The 15,202-nt window shown below is 44.5% G+C and overlaps 1 protein-coding gene across 7 annotated transcripts in view; it reads left to right on the plus strand.

The window, feature by feature from the left end:
* The window catches only part of pitpnm2 (phosphatidylinositol transfer protein, membrane-associated 2), a 474,817-nt gene that overhangs the window by 175,632 nt on the left and 283,983 nt on the right, over positions 1–15,202 (plus strand). The window lies entirely within an intron of this gene.

Raw genomic sequence — 15,202 nt, forward strand, 5'->3', positions numbered from 1 at the left:
CCTCGATTTAGTCTCTCCCTCACCTCCGATACCTAATCTTCAGTGTGAGATCTCCGACTTTGGTCCTATCAAGTTTTCTTTAATTAATTTCAAAGGGTCTCTCACTTCATGACTGAACATTAACTTGAAGGGAGCGAGCTGAGTAGATTCATTTGGGGCATCTCCAATGGTAAACAATATGAATGGGATACCTTTTATCTCAATCATTCGGGTAATCCTGACAGTATGCTCTTAACGTGGTCTTTTATAAAGCTCCCTGGGTTTCAGGATGATATGCAGTGGATTTAAAGTGCTATATACCTAAGCTACCTATAATCTCCTTAAACAGCCTAGCAGTAAAATTTGACCCTTGGTCTGACTGAATCTCTCTGGGTAGCCCATACCGTGAGAAGAAAGCTACTAATTTCTCTACAACCTTTTTTACCTTGATACTCTGGAATGGAATTGCCTCCCAAAATCTGGTAGGCACATCCATTATGGTTAACAAGTACTGGTTCCCACTTTTAATTCTCAGGAGGAGGCCTACATAATCAATTATAATGCGCGTGAAAGGTTCTTAAAATGCGGGAATTGGCACCAAAGGTGTTGGTTTTATAGTCATCTGTGTCTTACCTACCATCTGGCATGTATGACGTATACAGCAAAAGTTAACCAAATCCTTGTGCATTCCATGCCGATAAAAATGTTTTTGAATCTTAGCCTGAGTCTTTCGTACCCCTAGGTGACCTCCTACAGGTAGTTCATGTACTACTCGCAACACTTCCTGTCTGTATGCTACCGGCAACACAATCTGGTGCACTTCGGCCCATTTCTTCTCTGCACTAACCTGTAATCCCACAGCTACCTAGATTACACCTCCTCCCACCCTGCCCCCTGTAAAAACGCCATCCCATATTCCCAATTCCTTCGCCTCCGCCGCATCTGCCCCCAGGAGGACCATTTCCAATACTGAACAACCCAGATGGCCTCCTTCTTCAAAGACCGCGATTTCCTCTCAACGTGGTTGACGATGCTCTCCACCGCATCTCCTCCACTTCCTCCGCCCTTGAACCCCGCCCCTCCGATCGCCACCAGGACAGGACCCCACTGGTCCTCACCTACCACCCCACCATCCTCCAGATACATCACATCATCCTTCGTCATTTCCGCCACCTCCAAACAGACCCCACCACCAAGGATATATTTCCCTTCCCTCCACGACTCCCTCGTCAGGTCGACACCCCCCACCAACCCAACCTCCATTCCCTGCAACTGCAAGAAATGCAAAACTTGCGCCCACACCTCCCCCCTCACTTCGCTCCAAGGCCCCAAGGGATCCTTCCATATCCGTCATAACTTCACCTGCACCTCCACATGCATCATTTACTGCATCCGCTGCACCCGATGTGGCCTCCTCTACATTGTGGAGACAGGCCGCCTACTTGCGGCACATTTCAGAGAACACCTCTGGGACATCCGCACCAACCAACCCAACCACCCCGTGTCTGAACACATTAACCCACTCTTCCCCCCCCCCCCCCCCCCCACACTCCACCAAGGACATGCAGGTCCTTGGCCGCTTCCATCACCAGACCATGGCAACACGACGCCTGGAGGAAGAGCGCCTCATCTTCCGCCTAGGAACCCTCCAACCACAAGGGATGAATGCAGATTTCTCCAGCTTCCTCATTTCCCCTCCCCCCACCTTATCTCAGTCCCAACCCTCGGACTCAGCACCGCCTTCTTGACCTGCAATATTTTTCCCGACCTCTCCGCTCCCTCCCCCTCTCTGGCCTATCACCCTCACCTTGACCTCCTTCCACCTATCGCATTCCCAACGCCCCTCCCCCAAGTCCCTCCTCCCTACCTTTTATCTTAGCCTGCTTGGCACACGTTCCTCATTCCTGAAGAAGGGTTTATGCCTGAAACGTCGATTCTCCTGCTCCTTGGATGCTGCCTGACCTGCTGTGTTTTTCCATCAACACGTTTTTCAAGGAAACACTGACTACACTATTAGAAGACCCAAAGACATGTACACCATACACCACTAACTTCATCAGCGAGGACAGTATCATCAAGCTAGTGGACCTATGCCTTACCACACATTTCAACTTCAACAACAAAACCTGCAGACAAACAAACAGAACACCCATGGGATTTCCTGTATCAGGGTTCTTAGCAGAGGCAGTAATGCAGAGACTCTAATAAATAGCACTGCCAACCATCCAACCCAAACTTTGGGCCCGCTACATGGAAGACACCTTTGTCAGCATCAAATGAAACAAATTAGAGGAAACCTTCAAGACCATCAATAATACCCTTACTGGCATAAAGTTCACTAAAGAGGAGGAAAACAACAACAAACTGCCATTCCTAGATGTCACAGTAGAGCGAACAGCCAATGGGGAACTTCAAACCAGCACCTACAGGAAAACAAAACATACGGACCAAATATTGAACTACAGAAGCAATCATCCCAACATCCACAAATGAAGCTGCGTCAGAACGTTATTTCAACGAGCCACCACACATTACAGTGCAGAGGAACTACGCAGAGCAGAGGAAAATCACCTATACAGTGTATTCAAAAGGAACGGGTATCCAATGAACACAGTCTGCCGATTTTCTGAGCAACAAACACAAACAAGCAGACAAAGCGCATCCAGAAACCCTCGCCCACTCTCCCCTTCATCAAAGACATCTCAGAAATGACTGCCAGACTACCCAGACCCCTTGGTAGCCCACAAACTCTTCAACAAATTAAAACAGCAGCTGATGCATTTGAAAGACCCTGTACAGACAACAAGCAAAACTAATGTTATTTACAAAATACTGTGCAAGGACTGTAACAAACACTACATTGGACAAACAGGCAGAAAGCTAGCCACCTGGATATATGAACACCAATTAGTGACAAAAAGACATGACCCTCTCTCACTAGTATCCTTAGGTAAGGAAGGACACCACTTTGACTGGGACAACACATCTATTCTCGGACAAGTCAAACAGAGACATGCACAAGAATTCCTAGAAGCATGGCATTCCAACCGGAACTCTATCAAACCAACACATTGAGATAGACGCCATCTACCACCCCCTGAGAAATAGACATCACCAGAGAAAATGACGTCACCAATCCAAAGAAACCCAAACATATAAATAGAAAGCAGGAATTATCAACAGTGCTTTGCCCGGGGGCCCACTGAAGATGTTACCTAGTATCGTGACAAAACGTCTGGAAAGAAACCTTCCAGCTCAGCAAGCAAACCTACATCTAAAACCTCAACCTGAGCTACAAATCTTCTCAAAACTTGCTAATTCTTACCAGTGCTCTCTACTCTTGATTTGGAAATGTCGGTGTTGGACTGGGTGTACAAAGTTAGAAACCACACAACGCCAGGTTATAGTCTAACAGGTTTATTTGGAAGCACTGGCTTTCTGAACGCTGCTCTTTCATCAGGTGGTTTGTGGAGTGTAAGATCGTAAGACACAGAATTTATCGCAAAAGTTTACAGAGTGCTGTAATTGAGATTATATATTGAAAAAGATAATACAGGTCTTTTTCAATACATAATTTCAGTAAACTTTTGCTATAAATTCTGTGTCTAATCCAGTGTACAGTGAGGATGCAAACATCATTGTCAAAGGCGCAGCAATCTTTTCCCTCACTTTTCGTAGCAACCTTGGGTATATCCTGTCTGGCCCAGGAGACTTATCTATTCTTACAGTTTTTCCAAATTTCTAGCACATCCTCCTTCTTAACATTAACCTGTTCAGGTATATCAGCCTGTTTCACACTGTTCTCACAAACAACAAGATCCCTCTCACAAGTGAATACTGAAGCAAAGTATTCATTAAGGACCTCCCCTACCTCCTTCAAATCCTGGCACAAGTTCCTCCATTATCCCTGATCGGCCCTACCCTCACTTTGGCCGTTCTCTTGATCATCACTTAGATGGAAAATGCCAAGGCATTTTCCTTAATCCTGCCCGCCAAGGCTTTTTCATGCCCCCTTTTAGCTCACCTTAGTCCATTCTTCAGTTCCTTCCTTGCTACTTTGTAACCCTCTAGAGCACTGTCTGATCCTTGCTTCCTCAACTTTATGTAAGCTCCCTTCTTCCTCTTGACTAGATTTTCCACTTCCCGTCATCCAAGGTTCCATCACCCTATCATCCCTTCCTTGCCTCAGTGGGACAAAACTATCCAGCACTAGCAGCAAGTGCTCCTTAAACAACTTCCACATTTCTGATGTGCATTTCCCTAAGAAAATCTGTTCCCAATTTATGCTCCACAGTTCCTGCCTAATAGCGTTGTAATTCCCCCACTCCCAATTAAATACTTTCCGATACCATCTGTTCCTATCCCTCTGCACGATTATAGTAAAAGTTAGGGAGTTGTGATCGCTATCATCGAAATGTCCTCCCACCAAGAGATCTAACACCTGATCTGGTTCGTTGCCAAGCACCAAATCCAATATAGCCTTCCCTCTCGTCAGCTTGTCTACATATTGAATCAGGAATCCTTCCTGGACACACCTGACAAAGTTTGTTCCATCCAACTATTTGTACTAAGGAGGTTCCAATCAATATTTGGGAAGTTGAAGTCACCCTTGACAACAACTCTGTTACTTCTGCACCTTTCCAAAGTCTGCTTCCCTACCTGCTCCTCCGTGTCTCTGTTGCTATTGGGGCATCTGTAGAAAACTTGCAATAAAGTGACTGCTCTTTTCCTGTTGTGACTTCCACCCATATTAACTCTGTAGACAAGCCCTCCTCAACGACCTCCATTTCTGCAGCTGTTATGTGCCACTCCTCCAAATGTTTTACCTCCCTCCCTCTTCCTTTTGAAGCATCTAAACCCCGGAACATCCAACAATCATTCCTGCCCCTGTGATATCCAAGTCTCTGTAACAGCTACAACATTCCAATTCCAAGTACTGATCCATGCTGTAAGTTCGTCAACCTTATTCTTGACTCTTCTTGCATTAAAATAGAAGATAATCAGAGGATCGGGTGAACAATGAGAGCCTTTTTCCTAGGATGGTGATAGTTAACATGAGGGCATATGTCTATCACCCCTCAATTTGAAGCTATCGGACAGATGTCAGAGATAGTTTCTTTACTCAGCGAGTAGTAGGGGCATGGAACGCACTGCCTACAACAGTTGTAGACTCACCAACTTTACAGGCATTTAAATGGTCATTGGATAGAATAGTGTAGGTTAGATGGACTTCAGGTTAGTTTGAGCTGAAAGTGTGTTGCTGGAAAAGCGCAACAGGTCAGGCAGCATCCAAGGAACAGGAGAATCGACGTTTTGGGCATAAGCCCTTCTTCAGGAATGAGGAAAGTGTGTCCAGCAGGCTAAGATAAAAGGTAGGGAGGAGGGACTTGGGGGAGGGGCGTTGGAAATGCGATAAGTGGAAGGAGGTCAAGCTGAGGGTGATAGGCCGGAGTGGGGTGGGGGCAGAGAGGTCAGGAAGAAGTTTGCAGGTTAGGAAGGCGGTGCTGAGTTCGAGGGATTTGACTGAGACAAGGTGCGGGGAGGGGAAATGAGGAAACTGGAGAAATCTGAGTTCATCCCTTGTGGTTGGGGGGTTCCTAGGCAGAAGATGAGGTGCTCTTCCTCCAACCGTCATGTTGCTATGGTCTGGCGATGGAGGAGTCCAAGGACCTGCATGTCCTTGGTGGAGTGGGAGGGGGAGTTGAGTGTTGAGCTATGGGTTGGTTGGTCCGGGTGTCCCAGAGGTGTTCTCTGAAACGTTCTGCAAGTAGGCGGCCTGTCTCCCCAATATAGAGGAGGCCACATCGGGTGCAGCGGATGCAATAGATGATGTATGTGGAGGTGCAGGTGAATTTGTGGCGAATATGAAAGTATCCCTTGGGGCCTTGGAGGGAAGTAAGGGGGGAGGTGTGGGTGCAAGTTTTGCATTTCTTGCGGTTGCAGGGGAAGATGCCTGGAGTGGAGGTTGGGTTGGTGGGGGGTGTGGACCTGACGAGGGAGTCACGGAGGGAGTGGTCTTTCCGGAACGCTGATAGGGGAGGGAAGGGAAATATATCCCTGGTGGTGGGGTCTGTTTGGAGGTGGTCCCTGGTGGTGGGGTACGTTTGGTGCAACGGCAAGAAATGCAAAACTTGCGCCCACACCTCCCCCCTTATTGGGGAGACTGGCCGCCTACTTGCGGAACGTTTCAGAGAACACCTCTGGGACACCCGGACCAACCACCCCATGGCTCAACACTTCAACTCACCCTCCCACTCCACCAAGGACATGCAGGTCCTTGGACTCCTCCATCGCCAGACCATAGCAACACGACGGTTGGAGGAAGAGCGCCTCATCTTCCGCCTAGGAACCCTCCAACCACAAGGGATGAACTTAGATTTCTCCAGTTTCCTCATTTCCCCTCCCCCCACCTTGTCTTAGTCAAATCCCTCGAACTCAGCACCGCCTTCCTAACCTGCAATCTTCTTACTGACCTCTCCGCCCCCACCCCACTCCGGCCTATCACCCTCACCTTGACTTCCTTCCACCTATCGCATTTCCAACGCCCCTCCCCCAAGTCCCTCCTCCCTACCTTTTATCTTAGCCTGCTGGACACACTTTCCTCATTCCTGAAGAAGGGCTTATGCCTGAAACATCGATTCTCCTGCTCCTTGGACGCTGCCTGACCTGCTGCGCTTTTCCAGCTACACATTTTCGGCTCTGATCTCCAGCATCTGCAGTCCTCACTTTCTCTTTCAGGTTAGTTTCACGGGGTGGCACAACATCGAGGGCCGAAGGGCCTGTACAGTGCTGTAATGTTCTATGTTCTAAATTTACACACTTCAGCCCATCACACTGACTGCAACTTTGCTCTTTCAACTGTCTATCCTTCCTCACAGACGCTTTGTATGTTGGTATCTACCTGTTCACCAGTTACCCCATCCTCTGATCCGTAGCTCCAATTGCCATCCCTTTGCCAAACTAATTTAAACCCTCCTGAACAGCTCTCGCAAACCTCCCATCCAGGATGTTGGTGCCCCTCCAGTTCAGATGCTACCCGTCCTCCTTGTATAGGTTCCACCTTCCCCAGAAGGTGCCCTCCCTCCTACACCAGCTCTGCAGCCACGTGTTCAGCCAATCTCTGTTCCTAGCCTTACTAGCCTGTGGCGACAGTAGCAATCCTGAGACTACTACTCTGCTTATCCTGCCTTTTAGCTTCCAACCTAACTCTCTGCATTCATCTTTTTAGGTCCTCAACCCTTTTCCTAGCTATGTCATTGGTACCAATATGTATCACAAGTTCTGGCTGCTCACCATCCTCTTTTAAGAATCCTGTAGATTTGATCTGAGACATTCCTTACTCTGGCACCCAGGAGGCAACGTACCATTCAAGAGTCTCGTTTGTGACCACAGAATCTCCCACCTGTTCCTCTCATCATTGAATCTCCTATCACTATCACTCTCCTATTGTTCCCACTTCCCTTCTGAGCCACAGAGCCAGGCTCAGTGAAAGAGATCTGGCCGCTGTGGCTTTCCCTGTAGGTCGTTCCTCCCCATTAGTATCCAAAGCGGTGTGCTTATTTTTGAGGGGAACGGCCACAGGGAATACCTTATCTATTCCAGGATTCTATTCCTGATGAAGGGCTTTTGCCCGAAACGTCAATTTTCCTGCTCCTCAGATGCTGCCTGACCTGCTGTGCTTTTCCAGCACCACTGTTATCTAGACTCTGGTTTCCAGCATCAACAGTCCTTCTTTTTTACCACAGGGAATACCTTAACTGTCTGCCTATTCCCTTTCCCTCTCCTGAAGTTCACCCACGCCTTTATCCTGTAATTTAGGTGTGACTACCTCCATATAACCCCTCTCTATCACCCCCTCAGCCTCCCAAATGAACTGATGTTCATCCAGCTCCAGCTCCAGTTCCCTAACATGGTCTGTGAGGACCTGGAGTTGAGTGCACTTCTTGGGGGTGAAGTCAGCAGGGACACTAGTGGTGACCCTTACCTCTCACATCCTGAAAGGGGAGCATGCAGCTGCCCTAGCTTCCATCCCCCTGCTCTAAATTGCCAAAAGAGTTTTAAAAAAATACAAGTTTACCGTACGAGCCTTCTAGACTTTTTTTTAATTTGAGGCGGAGGATGGATGGGAGATACAACACGTAGCATTTTGCGTTTAGCCACTGCCCGAATATATTAGTTCACTTACCCAGCAGTCCCTGTGTGCCCTTCCACCCCTGTTCAGCCTTCACGCTGCTGATGCATGAGGTAAGTATTTTATATTCAAATTTACCTTCCCAGGAGGCCTTTGGCTTGTGCTCTCTTGCCTCCCGCTGCTGAAATTCTAATGATTCTTGGATTGGCCAGAACATTGTTTCCTCAAACCACCTCCCTTTAACATTGGGTGGTGTTACCATCACTGAATCACCCATTCTGGAGATTTCCATTAACCAGAAAATAAACTGATTTTCTGTATCAATTCTATGGCTACAAGACCAGGTCATCGAAACATAGAAGATAATAGTAAGCCATTTGGCCCTTCAAGCCTGCTCTGCTATTCATTTTGATCATGGCTGATCATCTAACTCAATAGCCTATTCTGACTTTTCCCCCATACCCAATCAACTATTCAGTTCCAAGTGCTATATCTGACTCCTTGAATTCATGCATTGTTTTTTCCTTGACCGCTTTCTGTTGTAGAGAATTCCACAGGCTTACTGCTCTCTGAGTGAAGAAATTTCTCATCTCATTCCTATATAATCTACCCTGTATCCTTAAACTGTGACCCCTTGCATTTACCCTGTTTACCCAGATGACATTTTCGAGGTTTCTATGAGATCCCCTCTCATTCTTCTGAATTCCAGCGAATATAATCCTAACTGATTCAACTCACATCATTCATCAGTCCTGCCATCCCAGGAATCACTTTGGGAATTCTTCGCTGCAATCCCTCTATAGCAAGAACATCCTTCCTCAGATAAGGAAACCAAAACTGCACAGGTGTGGTTTCGCCAATGCTGTGTATAATTGCAGCAAGACATCCCTGCTCTTGTACTCTAATCCTTTTGCTATGAAGGCCAACATATCATTTACCTTCTTCACTGCCTACTGCACCTGTGCACTTACCTTCAGTGACTGACATATGAGGGTACCTTTCCCTCTCTCAGTTTACAGCCATTCTGCCTTCTTGTTTTTGCTCCCAAAGTGGAGAACCTCACATTTACCCACTGTATATTCATTTGCCATGCATTTACCCACTGACTCAGCCTGTCCAAATCACACTGATGCATCTCTGCACCCTCCTCACAGCTCACCCTCCCATCCAACTTTGTGTTAACTGAAAACTTAGAAATATTGCATTCAGATCCCGAACAAGTAATTATCATATACAGTACAACCTCGATTATCCAAACATCGATTATCTGAATTTTGGATTATCCGAAAAATGGCATTAGGCAATTCAGCACTCAGTCATTAGTTAAGTGGCATTATGGCATGTATTGCTGGATAACTGAGGCATGTTCGGATAACTGGCACTCAAATTACGGCTTGTTTACAATCAAATCGATTATCTGATTATCAGTTATCCAAACAAAATACTTCCCACCTGTCTCGTTCGGATGATTAAGGTTGTACTGTATTGTGAATAGCTGGGGTTCAAGCAACTGAACTCTGCAGCACCCCACTAGTCACTGCCTGCCCTTTGGAAAAAGACCTGATAATTCCTTCTCTTTACTACTTGTCTGCTAACGACCAATCTCAATTCACTACCCTAATCCCGTAGGCTTGCATTTTATATATTGCTCTCTTATGTGGGACTTTAACGAAAACCTTCAGGAAGTCCAAATAAACCCCATCCACTGGTTCCCTCTCATCAACTCAAGTCACATCCTTGAAAAATTCCAATAGATTGTTAAGCAAGATTTCCCTTTCATAAATCCAGAATGTTTCTGTCGGGCCCTACCACTGGTTTCCAAGTGGTCAGCTATTAAATCTTTTATAATGGATTCTAGCATTTTCCCCACTACTGCCATCAGGCTGACTGGTCAATAATTCCTGGTTTTCTCTTTGCCTCCCTTTTTAAACAGAGGAGTTACGTTAGCTGATCTCCAATTTGTAGATGACTACCAATACAACCACTGTTGCTTGGCCACTTTCTTAAGTATTCTGGGATATTGGTTTATGGGCCTGAAGATGTGTCAGCCTTCACCTCCATCAGTTTCCCCAACACCATCTCTCTACTCATACTGATTTTCTTCAGTTCTTTCCTCTCATTAAACCCTACGTTCACCAGCATTTCTGGTATGTCATCTTTGTCTTCCTTTGTGAACACAGAACCAAAGTATACATTTAGTTGGTCACCCATTATAAATTCCAGGGACCTACATTTGTCTTCAATCTTTTTACCTTCATATACTGATAGAAACGTTTATGGTCGGTTTTTATGTTCCCTTCAAGCTTAGCCTTGTACCCTATTTTCCCTTTTTAAATCAATCCCTTTGTCCTCCTTTACAGAATTTTAAACTGCTTGCAATCCTCAGGTCTGTTGTTTATTTTTAGCCATGTTAAATGCCTCCTCGGATCTAATACTGTCCCAAATTTCCCATGTCAGCCATGGGAAATTTTACTTTTGTCCTGACCAGGAATGATCAACTGTTTCAGGTCATCCATACATTCATTATAATATTTCAATCTGCTGGTTTAGAAGTGGAACTGTCGACTTATTGCCTATCTTTCCTAGGGGACCTGTGAAGTCATAGACCAAGCAGTAATGATGGCAGTGCTGCTACATCTCCTTGCAGTGTAGCTAGCAGACATTCAGATGCTGGAGTAGTGGTCATGTCACCAGGAGCACAAACTGTTGTTCTGGACACTTGAGTTCAAATTTCAGCAAATCATCAAAGAAAAAAACATCTGGAATTGAAGCGACTCTCAGCTGTGGTGACTGTGATATTCTCATCAATTGATTCCTTTAAAGAAGAAAGTCTGTCACCTGTATCCGCTCAGGTGTTCCACATCTACAGCAATAGCTTCTGAAGTGGCTCGAGGAAGGCATTCAGATGAAGGGTGTTTCAGGATGGGTAACAAATGCTGGCCCTGCACCTATATTCCATGAAAGAACAAGAAGAAAACACAAGTGTACTTTATAAATTTCACCTTGTCCTGCAAGGTGTTAGTTGTCTTCACTTATTTTGATAGGGTGATGGATGCAATCATGAATCATTTTCATTAGGGAATTGGATAAATGTCTTTTGCAAAGCTTTTCAAAAAAGGGCATGGGAGCAGGACTAATGAGATTGTTTCATCAAATAGCCAGCACAAACCATGGGCTGAATGGCCTCCTATGCTGTGTTATTCTCAAATTTTAGGTTCTTCAGCCAGAAACTTTTGAAACATCTTGTGAAACAAAGATTGTTTTCAAAAAGGTAACTGATCTAAGGAATTTATGTACTAAAACCAATATGCTCTCCCATGTCTTAAATTGCCAAATCTTAGTCAGAACCTGCATCACATTTTTTGAATGGTTTATTGATAACCTGTTCATACTGGTTACTGAGCACGTGCTGTGGTTATTTTCTCCAAACAAGTGAGAAGATCTTGCAGCAGACACTTGATTGCAAAGCTCTATGGTTTCCTTCTCTGCCCTTTCCAACATGTTGAGACTTATAGTGGTAATGTTCCTTCATAAATTAAAATGAAGTATTGAGGAATAAAATACTTTCAAAACCAGTTGTTTACTGCTACACTTTCAAGAAGTATAATTTTAAGATGATATCGTTGAATTACTTTCCAACTTTAAGCCTTGAAGGAACAGCTGTACTTTTATCAATTTTTTTTTTGTTTTTATTCTATTTGAGGTTTGTTTCCTATCAGTTATAGTCGATTCCAAGTGTAATCTTATGTGTAAAGTACATTGAATAAGTTTTTCCTTGGATAATTGTTTAAACTCCTGGTTTTTATTTTACCAGTCTTACAACCAAACTTGGAGGTCTTTGCAAATGTTGATATTTTCATCAGTTACAATTATGTCCTTATTTTTCGTTTTTGCAATGTGGGCATCTCTGGCAAAATTGTCATTTCTTGCTCATTTCTAGTTGCCCTTGTAGTGCCAGGAACTGTAGTGCGTTGCTGAGAGTTTTAACCGCATTGGTTTAGGGAGTGGAGTAACATACAGAACAGTGGCGATAAGGATGAATACAAGAAAGAGGAAAAGAACCAGTGTTCAGTCTACAAAGTCTGCTCTGCAGTTCATTACAATCATGACTAATTGTAGTTCTCAATTGCTGTTTCCTCCACACTCCTCACCTCCCTTTGTTCCCTGAAAGACTAAATGTCTTTTTAGCCATCTTATATGTATTCATTGATTGAGTCTCCACAAGCCTACGGGGCAGAGAATTCTAAAGGTTCAGAATTGGTTGTGTGAAGAAACATCTTTTCAACATTTTCTGAACTGACCAGCCCGTTACCCTGAGACTCTTCCCCCGATATTTTAACCTCTCTAAGCAATCTCTCGCATTTACCCAATCAAACCCCTTCAGAGTCAAGTATGTTTCAATGAGATCATTTCTCATTCTTCTAAACTCCAGAGAATATAAATTCAATTTGCTCAATGTCTATCATCCCAGGGACTAATGTGATGAATGTTTGCAATGCTGCCTCCAATGTAGCTATGTCTTGTCCTCAATGTGGAAACCAGAACTGCACATAGTTCTCCAGACGTGGTCACTAAGAAGACCTGTACAATTATAATGAGACTTCTTTATACTCTAATTCCCCCTTGCAATAAAGGTTAACCTGCCATTTACTTTCCTTGTTGCTTGCTGTGTATCTGCCTTCTAACTCTCCATATACCTTGCATGTGCACACCTAAGTCTCTTTGAATATCTACATTTCAGGTTTATTACTGTCTGAAAAGTATTCTGCCTTACTGTCTGAACAACTTCACACTTCCTTACATTATACTCCATCTCCCATTTTTATGCACTCATTTAACACATCAATATTTCTACAGCCTTTTTATTCAACCCCACAGTTTACTTTTGTACCTAACTTTGTATCATAAGCAAACCTGGATGAGGAACCCTTGTGGACAGTGGTAGTGTCCCTACCTCTCAACCAAAAAGCTCAGCAGTCAATTCCCATATGCTCCAAAGTTCACATATCTGATCGGTGGTTAAGAAAACAAGCTACATGAGTCTTGGTCTCTTCGTCTAAGATGTTAGTATAAATTTTAAACTGAGGCCCCAGCGCTGACCCCTGTATGTTATTCAGTGCCTATCGACTTGAAAATGTCTTATTAGTGCCTTTGTGCTTAGGAAATCATGTCTCACAAACTTGATTGAGTTTTTTGAAGAAGTAATATAGAGGATTGATGAGGGCAGAGCAGTCGATATGATCTATATGAACTTAAGTTAGGCGTTCGACAAGGTTCCCCATGGGAGAATGGTTAGAAAGGTTAGATCTCACAGAATACAGGGAGAACTAGCCATTTGGATACAGGACTGGCTCAAAGGTAAAAGACAGAGGGTGGTGGTGGTGGTGGAGGGTTGTTTTTCAGACTGGAGGCATGTGACCAGTGGAGTGCCACAAGGTTCGGTGCTGGGTCCACTACTTTTTGTCATTTACATAAATGATTTGGATGTGAGTGTAAGAGGTACAGTTAGTAAGTTTGCAGATGACACCAAAATTGGAGGTGTAGTGGACAGCGAAGAAGGTTACCTCACGTTACAACAGGATCTGGATCAGATGGGCCAATGGGCTGAGGAGTGGCAGATGGAGTTTAATTCCGATAAATGTGAGGTGCTGCATTTTGGGAAAGCAAGCCTTAGCAAAACTTATAAACTTAATGGTAAGGTCCTGGGGAGTGTTGCTGAACAAAGAAACCTTGGACTGCAGGTTCATAGTTCCTTGAAAGTGGAGTCGCAGATAGGATAGTGAAGGCGGTGTCTGGTACGCTTTGTTTTATTGGTCAGAGTATGGAGCACAGGAGTTGGGAGGTCATGTTGCGGCTGTACAGGATATTGGTTAGGCCACTTGGAATATTGTGTGCAATTCTGGTCTCCTTCCTATCGGAAATATGTTGTGAAACTTGAAAGGGTTCAGAAAAGATTTACAAAGATGTTGCCAGGGTTGGAGGATCTGAGCTCCAGGGAGAGGCTGAACAGGCTGGGGCTGTTTTCCCTGGAGCGTCAGAGCTGAGGGGTGACCTTATAGAGGTTTATAAAATTAAGAGGGGTATGAATAGGATAAATGGACAAAGTCTTTTCCCTGGGGTAGGGGAGTCCAGAACTAGAGGGCATAGGTTTAGGGTGAGTGTGGAAAGGCATAAAAGTGACCTATGGGGCAACTTTTTCACGCAGAGGGTGGTATGTGTATGGAATGAGCTGCCAGAGGAAGTGGTGGAGGCTGGTACAATAGCAGCGTTTATAAGGCATCTGGATGGGTATATGAATAGGAAGGGTTTGGAGGGATATGGGCCGGGTGCTGGCAGGGTGGGACTAGATTGGGTTGGGATATCTGGTCGTCATGGACAGGTTGGACCGAAGGGTCTGTTTCCGTGCTGTACATCTCTATGGCTATGACTCTATCAAGCAGAATTTCCCATTTGTAAAACCATATTGATTTGTTTTATTCATACTATGCCACTTAATTGACAGGTTTCCTTCCTTAAAACATCATTACCAATCCAGTTGGGTTTTAATAAAAGTCTGACTAGGCCATCATCGATAGTTGTTTTACAGTTGTTATTTGATTTTTAATTCTGGAATTATATTGAATTGGTGGGATTCAAACCTGGATCCCCAGAAGATTACCCAAGTTTCTAGATTACTCGTCTAGAGATAATACCACTAAGCCATCATCAGCAATTGTTTCTGGAGAAGAGTCATACTAGACTCCAACGGCAACTCTTTTTTTCCCTCTCCACAGATGCTGCTAAACCTGCTGAGTTTCTCCACCACTCTGTGTTTTTGTTTAACAATAATTGAATTGCTTCATGATCACTTCTACTGGTGGGGGTATTCTAATTTCCTGGTTTTACTTTTAAACTGAAATCAAATTCTGAAACTGTGGTTGTGGGATTTAGTTTCCTAAATTACTGAATTACTCAATGTCCTGGCATCAACTACATTCTGGGATGGTGAATTCCACAGATTCACGACCCTTTTCAGTGAAGTAATTTCTTCTCATCTCTATCTGCTGCCCTTATCAGGCAAGGCCATCAATGGTGGAACAGTCTATATATTTG

This window comes from Chiloscyllium punctatum, chromosome 17 (genome assembly GCF_047496795.1).
Source record: "Chiloscyllium punctatum isolate Juve2018m chromosome 17, sChiPun1.3, whole genome shotgun sequence".
Classification (NCBI taxonomy): domain Eukaryota; kingdom Metazoa; phylum Chordata; class Chondrichthyes; order Orectolobiformes; family Hemiscylliidae; genus Chiloscyllium; species Chiloscyllium punctatum.